This window comes from Solanum tuberosum, unplaced genomic scaffold (genome assembly GCF_000226075.1).
Source record: "Solanum tuberosum cultivar DM 1-3 516 R44 unplaced genomic scaffold, SolTub_3.0 scf00169, whole genome shotgun sequence".
NCBI lineage: Eukaryota > Viridiplantae > Streptophyta > Magnoliopsida > Solanales > Solanaceae > Solanum > Solanum tuberosum.
The window spans coordinates 288,066-297,825 of NW_006239099.1; the positions used below are offsets into that span (position 1 = coordinate 288,066).

Genomic DNA, 9,760 nt, shown 5'->3' on the forward strand with positions numbered 1-9,760 from the left:
AGAAAATAGGGATTTTGGGACTCCTTTTACATAAAATCTCATTTCACCTTTCTATAGCGGGCTCAACCCGCAATAGTAACACTTACATCGATATAGAAGTTTGCACGTCGCTTTAGCAGCACTACAACAAAAATGGCCTATGGCCACACTAATTCTAGACAACACTTTAAAAGTGTTGCCAAAAGTAACTAAGGGCACACTTTTAATGCGTTACCTTTATATCGAGCTTTTGGCCACAAAAACATTGACAACACTTCTAATGTGTGCTCTTTGGAATTATTGGCTACACATAATAAGTGTTGCCAAATCATAAAGCAATTGACAACGCTTGTTTATATATATAGCACACTTTAAAACTATGCCATATTTATAATTATAAAAACAACACTTTATAAGTGTACCCTATTAATTCTTATAAAATATTAGCTAAAATAACGAATTCCCTCCTTATTTTTTCCCAATTTCAAAAAAATAAGAGTACTATCAGATATAGTATTAATTTTGGCTAAAATAAAAAGTTCCACCATATTTTCTATTTCCCCCTAATTTCTAAAAGCCAAGAACCCTAAATTTCATTCTCATACATTTCTTCTCCATCACCTTAGCCAAACTCTTATTCTCAGTTCTCCTTTTTATGTTTTTATGCAATTTATGACTTGAAAATTTCATCCATGCTAACCTTTTTTCTCCTAGTTTGGTGGGAAAAGTGTTGGGACTTTTGATGTTTTTGGGAAATGGAGATACAACATGGTTTCTTCTTAGCCTTTGAGGAAGATATGGTGAGTGGGTTATCGTAGAGGAGGTCAGGAACGAAGAGTCCGTCGAGAAATGGGTCACCCATCACTAGTTTGCTTCAGAGGAAGAAGATGTGGTTTCGTTAGTTCTGGTTTAGGTAGGGTTTCGATGTTTCTCACAAATTTGGGCAATTTCTAAAAAAATTCTCCTTAACAACCTTCTGTGATAGTATGTGTGTAAAAGAGGAATTGTTCTCTGTGTGAATTTCTTTGGAGAATTGAAAAATCGAGTTAAATTTCTTCCAAAATTTTAATATATATTGATAAATTTATATATGTCTTCAATATTTGCCTTTGGCCACACTATGTTTTCTGAATTATATCGTGAAGAAGATATATGTTTTCTAAAGTATACCAAATCTATATATGTTTTCTGCAGTATACCGTGTCACATCACTTGAGAAGAAGATCTCAGTGAAAGAATATTACGGCATTCTTTGAATTTTTTTCATGGAGTTTTTCAGGGACTGAGGTTATGGCATCTGGTGTTTGTCGATTTTCTGCTTTGATTTGTAGTATTCCAGGGTGATGGGCAGCTTAAATGTCAGGAAGATAAGCTCTATCTATCAAAAAGGGTCAGTGTCTTCTACCTCTGGATGCTCTGACATGTAAGCATGTTGTAGTAGTATTTCTTCAATGACTTTATTTCAATTTGTCAATATCTGAACTGTTGTGTTGATTACTTTGTTCGAATTTTATCATAATCATGATATTTTTTCAGAAGGTTCAAAATTCGTTTGGCATGACTAATTATTTCACTGTTGGATGTATGACCATGTTGATTCCTTGGAATGTTTGTTATACTAATTATTTCATGGTTAGATGTATGATCATGTTGATTCCCTGGAATGCTTGTTGTTAGTTTGTACTTCTTCTTTTTTCTCTGCTAAGACGACTGCTGCAGTGGTGCTTATTAAGCTTTTCTCGGTAAAAGTGACTAACTAGTTCTATTGACATGATTTTCTCAATCATTGAATTCTTGAACTGGACATATATCATGAAATTTGTTCTTGTAAACTAGAAATTGAACTCCCCTTTTGTTACACTATTAGTGCAGTGGATTCATGCAATCTTTGTTTTTTTTCCATAAAATATTTCATTTCAACAGGCCTCTTGGCTGAAACTCTTAAGTGTGCTGCATTTGATGGTCAAAACTTACAAGCCTTCGAATGTTACACATCTTTTTGCTACATCTTCGCACACTATGTACTCCATGTTTATAATGTATCTGTTTCATATAATGTATTAGATAAAAGAGAAAAGAACAAAGCACCCTATAATAGATTTTCTGCCCTAGCAGAAATAATATGATTGTTAATACCTTATACTTTGTGTTTTTAGATTTTCATTTCACATGCAGCTTATTTGAATGTTTCCCTATGGGATCTCGAATCCTTGTGTATTTTCAAATGTGGTAATGGGGAAACTACACCATTCCAAAGGATAATCCTTATATTGAAGATAAAGAGTTGTAGCCAGAAATATGGGCACTAGGAATGCGAAATCTTTGACGGTGTAGCTTCGATTCTGCAAGAACATGCAAGGCCATCTTACTTCATGTTTGTAGATCTAGGCCAGGTAATGTTCAATAATTTTACTCTCCAAATAGTTCTCTTAAATGAGTGTTGTTGTTTCGCCTTATCGAGATGCAGATCTTGGTTTTGGGTCTTACCAAGCAAAAGAGATGTTAGACCATCTTGAGAGTGTTCTTGCAAATGATCCTGTTGCTGTGAAGAGTGGACAATTCATTGTTGAAGTTAAGCCTCAGGTGTGCCATATCTTAACCTTTTCATTTGACGCTGACTTACTTGAATCGTAAGCTAGAGATTCTCTCTTCTATTTAAAATTTTAGAAACTTATTTTTTTTCTCTCTCATCCATTTTTGTAAATAAAATGCAGCATTTGCTGATTCTACATCTGTTAGTATGGATGATGACAAAAGTAAGAAAAATGAGCAAAAAAAACATAACCCCAAAGAATCAATAGAGAAGAGTTTAGCATCTACCACCGCAACATTTAAAGGTTCTACAATTTATAGCTTGGTTTAGATGCTGAAAAGTATATTTAAACGAAGGTTATTGTACTGATCATGATAAATTTGGTCATATGTTGAACGATTGTTGTAGGTATAGATACGGCTGTAAGGAACAACTCGAGTATTGACAAAAGAGCATCAAAAAAAGAGGAATGGTGCTTCCTTTCCAGCCATTGTCACTTGCATTTAAACATGTCAATTATTATGTCGATATGCCAGAAGTAAGAAATATTCTTCGCGTTGTATGCATTGATACTGTTATGCTTAATTTATTACTCATCATCCGGTTGTATGCCTATCGTGAAATGAAATCCCAAGGAATGGAAGAGACTCATCTCCAATTGATGGATGTCTTAGCAGGAAGGAAAACTGGTGGCTACACTGACGGAAGTATCATCATTTTTGGTTATCCGAAAAACCAATCAACTGTTGCTCGGATAAGTGGTTACTGTGAACAAAATGACATTCATTCTCCACATGTTAACTGCTTATGAGTCATTGATATATTCAGCTTGGTTGCGCTCTCCCCGGCTGTCAAAAAGGAAACTAGGAAGGTATTTGCTCCAATCACTATTGTCCCTTTTGTTTTTATTATGTTCATGTCCGCAAAAGTCTCATTTTTACTTCTGCTGATGTTTCAAACCCTTGAAATATCCATTGAATGTTTAAGTAATAAGATGAACGTAATTAGCAGAACTGAAATAAATCCAACCTATGAATCTTAGAACTACTATGCATACACAAAATTTTAGTCCAAAAAGATCTTTTTTCATGTTATAGATTTCAGTCCAGTGTTCTTCCTGTGTTTTATGTTTGCCTTTCTCCTTCAATCATTTGAATATATATGCTCTTGAACTTGTAGAAAATGGTTGTTGAGCCTACAAAAGAACATGTTGATGTTGCTGACACTGAACATGTGGCATCATCTACTGATAATGTAGAAAAGACAAAAAAGAAGATAAAGAAGGGAGTTTTTTCGATGAAATGTAATAGTTTATTTAGGTCCAAAAAGGATGATTTTGAGAAGAGATTGCAGCATATTTTCAAAGAGGAGGCTGCTGTTATTGCCAGAATCAATAAGCGATACCAAAATTGGAGAAGGATGACAAGACATCTCATTGTACTTTCTGTACTTAAACAAATATATCCTTAAACAAATTTATCTTTTCTAAGCTTTTGAATTGGTTGTTTTTATCTGTATGTTCATGGTCACCTGGCTTTCGACATATTAAGTTTATTTTGAATGCACTTTAGCAAATAGTGAAGTGATTGAGTGGAGAGCCATGACAATTCTAAGTATCAGTTTGTGTGTGTTAAAAACTACAACATTTTTCTTCTAGTATTATTTCCAGAACATGGTCACACTATTTTTTTCTACTCCTTCTGCCTTATTACTTACCTTCTCAAATAGAAAAAATGTTTATTCCTACTAGCCTAGTATGTTATTCATCACTTTATTTTTTTTCTGCCTTGTGCCATGTGATGTTGCTGGATTCTTAATAGCAGTCGTAAAGAAATAGAATGCATTCTAACTTTTAAATGCGCAAATCTAGTTGATGGTCTTTCCTGAATCTATTTAATTTTTCCTAATTATATTGAGCATAGGTGAAAAACAATTTAGTTGTCTGATGAGCTATTTGATTATCATGTATAGCACGATTATACAGTAACTACATCTGATAAAACATGAGAAAGATGCCAATCCAGTCCATCTGAGTGTTTTTCGACTTTTTAACTATTTGATGTGTAACTGAAAGCTGCAATCTGGAATTAATCTGGAACTGGAACTTTAATCTGCAATCTACAATTTGGTTTTAATTTGCCTCAGAATCTGCAAAGTGAACTCAAAAAATCTGCAGTCTGCAATCTGCAATCTTAAACTGTTACAATCTGGAATTTATCTGGAACTTCTTTCCTTTTCTATAACTGCTGCAATCTGATTTTGTTGTACATTTTAAATGTGTAGGGAAATGGAGGTGATCAAAATTGAAGGGTCACCACAAGTCAATTTGATCTCATTGAAGTGGATGATGAAGAGTTTTTGAACTATTGTAAAAGTTTGAATACATTATGTTTGATTTTGTGAAATATATTCATTGCTAGAATATATTGAACTATTGTAAGAGTACTTTTTGAACTATTGTTTACGCATATTTAGAATATTGCTTTATAAGTATGTGTATGTACACAAGACATACTATCTTTTGAAGTTTATTGCAAATCTATATATTTGAATTACTTATTAGCCAATTTAATGCTTGAGATTATTATTGCAAAACAATATTGGTAATTTTTAATTAGAAATTGTGGAATATAAATATTTTATATCCAAAATAGTATTACCACACTTAAAAGTGTAGCCATAGGGCTGTAAATTGTGGTATGCACATGGGCAAGGACTACACTTCAAAGTGTTGTCATACATTAGATAGAAAAGGCAACACTTTAAAATCATTTTCATACATTAGATAGAAAAGGCAACACTTTAAAATCATTTTCATACATTAGATAGAAAAGGCAACACTTTAAAATCATTTTCATACATTAGATAGAAAAGGCAACACTTTAAAATCATTTTCATACATTAGATAGAAAAGGCAACACTTTAAAATCATTTTCATACATTAGATAGAAAAGGCAACACTTTAAAATCGTGGGCAATAAGGAAGCAAATGCCACACTTGAAAGTGTAGTTGTATGAGATAGAAATGTTGCTATATGAGATACATAAAAGCGTGTCCATTTTGCCTTTTAGGCTACGCTTTGAAGCGTAGATGATAAGGCAACACAAGAAAAGTGTTGCCTAAACTCTAAGGTTACGCCTCTTTCAGCCACCCCTGAAAAAGTGTTGCTTAAAGTCCAAAAGTATAGCCTTTTATCAAAGGCCACACTTTACTGGGGTGGCCATAGGCCTAAAATGTTGTAGTGCAGGGTGCCTCCCCCTATAGTAGGAGAGGTTAAAATTTAGAAACTCATAAATCCAAGAAAAGTCACTTTTTTCACAATCAACCGGTTTCCTTGACATCCCGACATATCGTTTCCATGCCAAGATCAATTTCGGAAGTTCTAGTTACCCGAATTCAATTTTGTAAGGTTCTATTGACTCGTTAATGTCTTGACTATAGGAATATATTAACCAAGACTCAACGTTACACCTCACCAATTCTCAGATGGTCCTAGACCTCACCTAGCACAAATTATGTTTGAGGCTGGCCTAGTAAAAAAAAATTAAATCACTATCCAAAAAGTTTTCTGGCCCAATTTTTTTAACTATTTGCCTACTCATAATGACTAGATCAGGTCATTACATCTAGTCATAAAATGATTAAGGATATGTGATTGTTGACAAATTGGTTCAGTATAGTCTCATTGCAATAACATTTTCTATCTAAGCTAAGAGTTATTTCTAATCATATACATTTCATCATGATTTAATTGTTTAATGTTGTCATAGATATTTTATATACCAGTAAAATGATGAATTTTACATTTAGAGCTTACAATTACCTATTCCATTTTTATTTCTATGTACTGGTGCACTGAAGAACTCTAACGACCCATTAAGTTGTTTTGAGTATTAGAACATTTTCGACTCTTCCCATAAATTTAAATGGTAATTTTGAATGAGTTATTTAACTATGATTATTTAGTTAGTGAATATATCTTAAATGATTAATTCTTATTGGTTGGTGGTTAATGGGCTAAGTCCATAATTTAGTATTTCTCATACCACATGGCCCATGTGTAGAAAGAAATTAGTAACATTTAGTAGTTATTTAATTATCTAGTGGTTCATAATTAATTGCCCTAATTATTATATTTAAAAGAAAAGCAGTATCCTCTCGAAGAGGACTTTGGCGATAACCATTCGAACTACACCAGGTAACCATATCTAACTCTTCATATTGTAGATATGGATAGATAATGCAGTTATTATTATTATTATTATTAATGTTGAATCGTTTGGTGAAAAAGAAAGAACATAATTGGTTGTTGGGGTAATTTTTAATTGGTATTGATGAGTCCACAATATGGACTCATTTGGGGTTTATTTTATTAGATTGAGTGTCCTCAAATGCATATTTTGTGCCAATAACTGATGTAAATCATTGAATTTAAGGTATTTGGATTGAGGAACAAAGTATGGACACTAATGAGCAAAAAGGAACAAGGCAACTGAAAGAACGAAGAAAAGAAGGCCTGAGAATCGCCTAAACCATTAGGCAAGTTGCCGAATGGTCATGGTCTCGCCTAATGTTCCAGTGTGCCAAGCCCTAAAGGAGAAAAAAAAATTGGCGAGTCACCAAACGGTTTCGTGATACAGTGCTACATCGCCTAAAGTTACAGAACTTAAAGGTGTTGAAGGCCAAAGCAGAAAGGCGATGGAATTGACCAAAGGGCTGATCGCCGAGTGGATCGACGATCCCAACTTATTGCGCCGAATGGACCTTCGTAACACATTTTTCGGTGACTATAAAAACATGTTTAAAATCAATATTTAGGCGTTTTTTGTCAAATTTTCATTATTTAGTATCAATTAAAATCAATATTTAGTATCAATTAAAATCAATATTTAGGCGTTTTTTGTCAAATTTTCATTATTTTTGAGTTCTCAAGTTTAGAGTTGAGAACTTAGAATAGAGAGACAATATATCCTTAACTTTGAAGATGGGAAGATTTCCATTTCTGACAAATTGGAACTGGGTGTTGAAGATTCTTCATCTTAGACCTCTGTAAAGACAATATTAATCTTACCCATTTGATGGAAACACAATTTCGTAACGATTTCTGCCTTTTATGATGTCTAGCTAAAACTCTAATATTTGGGGTGTGATTATGGGTTGATTTAGCTATTGGGTAATTTTAATTGTTAGTTTAAATGTTGTTTTAAAGTGATTTCATTTAGTAATTGTGGCTTAATCTAAAGGGTTGTAGTTGCAAATGCAACTCTACCTTCGTGTTTTTGGCTTGCTCGAGAGAGAGGTTTTAAAACCAAGATTACTGATTTGATGGTCTATGGGTATTGGGTTGTCATGGGTTCAGCTCGAGAGAGTGAATCCTAAACCCTTTTCCACACATTCAGCTCGAGAGAGTGAATGGACTAAAGCGTAGATTGTGCTTAATTGCTGCTTATTGGTGTTCGAGAGAAACCAATTTGATTCGGGGTAAATTATTAGAGAGAAAGTTTATCCCCACTAAAGTCTAACTTATTCACTGATTTAGAACTATTTACTATTAATTGCAATCACCCATTTGTCTACCTTAGCCCATAATCCAATCACATCCCAAGAACTCGTCTCTATATTTGTCAATTTCGTGTTCTTTGTTGTTGTAGCTGATAGTTGAAACCAAGCACCCCTTGTTATTTGACACTTGTGCTACCCCTAACTTTAGCCATGCTTTTATTCGTAAATGTTTTTACCTATGATTGACTAGAGCATATTCATGCTTTTCTATTGATTCTTGAGTACGTACCACTCCTTGTGGGATTCGACCCCAACTCACTTAGTTAGGTCATATTACTGACTAACGATCGTTGGCGCTTAGTATTGGATGAAGTGTCCTAATACGTGAAATCAGGTATATATGATTGAGTAGAGTTAGTGTTAGGAAGGTACTGATTGGTTGAGGAATTTAAAGGTGAATGGTGATTGGAAAGTTGAGACAATCATTACTGACCAGCAACTAGAGTTTTGTTTGCAATTGTTAAATTGGGTTCATGATGTTGCTAGCCTGCCACTGGTTTCGTAACCAGTGGCCTAATTTTTAATATTATAATTTTGTTATGATATAATAAGCCAAGGTTTGATATATTGAGATAAGTAATGAAATATTAGTGAAACCAGTGGCCTAATTTTCAATGTTATAATTTTGTTATGATATAATAAGCCAAGGTTTGATATATTGAGATAAGTAATGAAATATTAGGTGTATTATATTATATATTACTATTAAAGTTGTTCTAATTGGAGGAATTAAGACTTACCCTTAGGTTTGAACTTTAGGAAATTGATTATAAAATTAGGTGAGTTTTTGGGTCTAGGCTAGACATCGAGTAATATGATGTCGAAAGACTCATTAACTTACAAATTATGCATATATACCTAATAGATTGGAAACGTTTGGAGGCATTGAGGAAAGGAAAAGCGTTGGAAAATATCACGACCCAGACCGTCGTGATTGACACCCACACTAACCCTCAGGTTGGAGAACCATTACTACAATCCAAACCAAGCAACTAAACCACAAACTAAGCATTTATGTTACGGAAGCAAGTTAAATACTACGGAAGAAATAGGGAGTTCCCATAAACTCTAAACAAAAGTCTAACAACTAAAACAAATGCAAAAACAACACCTAGAACTCATGGCGGAAATGTCTAAGTCCGAAATGTGGACAGACGGAAAGAGAACTCATGGAAGCCCGGAAGAACTGGCTCACCCTTGAATTCGAACGACGATCACTGATCTTCTAAGCGAGGTCTGTCAATAGCCACCTGAAGATTCCCGGTACTCAACAAAGAAAGAGCAAGTGCAGTATCAGTATACAACCACAGTGTACTGGTAGGATCACGCGACTATCCCACTAAGTGCAACATACATAAGTCAAAACAACAATACAATAACATGCATACATCGAACATATACAATATCATCATTATATATGAACAACAAACAGTTTCACGATTCTCAAATATCACAGTTATATCAAATCATTGGTCCTCTCATGGAACACAAACTCAAACTGTTAGCATACCGAAACGTGGTACCCGATCTAATGTTTATGCTAGAACGTGGCAACCGATCCCATTATTATGTCGAAACGTGGCAAGCGATACAAGGTAGTGTGTCAGAACATAACACCCAATCCATTAAACAAGTCACAATCACAATCACAATCACAAAGTACATTTTCATAATCATACAATCAA

General features: G+C 34.0%; 1 long non-coding RNA gene across 10 annotated transcripts; it reads left to right on the forward strand.

Annotated features, from left to right (window-relative positions):
• Window positions 1–512: 512 nt before the first annotated feature.
• Window positions 513–5,084, forward strand: LOC102582096 (uncharacterized). Of its 10 annotated transcripts, none has more exons than XR_001474281.1 (8): window positions 514–892; window positions 1,259–1,402; window positions 2,155–2,562; window positions 2,694–2,816; window positions 2,921–3,050; window positions 3,148–3,383; window positions 3,692–3,949; window positions 4,796–5,084. It is a non-coding gene; the product is annotated as an uncharacterized lncRNA (long non-coding RNA). The 10 variants fall into 10 exon arrangements; XR_001474283.1 differs by having other exon boundaries at window positions 515–892; window positions 3,190–3,383; XR_001474284.1 differs by lacking the exon at window positions 4,796–5,084 and having other exon boundaries at window positions 513–892; window positions 2,155–2,609; window positions 3,692–4,678.
• The last annotated feature ends 4,676 nt before the right edge of the window (window positions 5,085–9,760 follow it).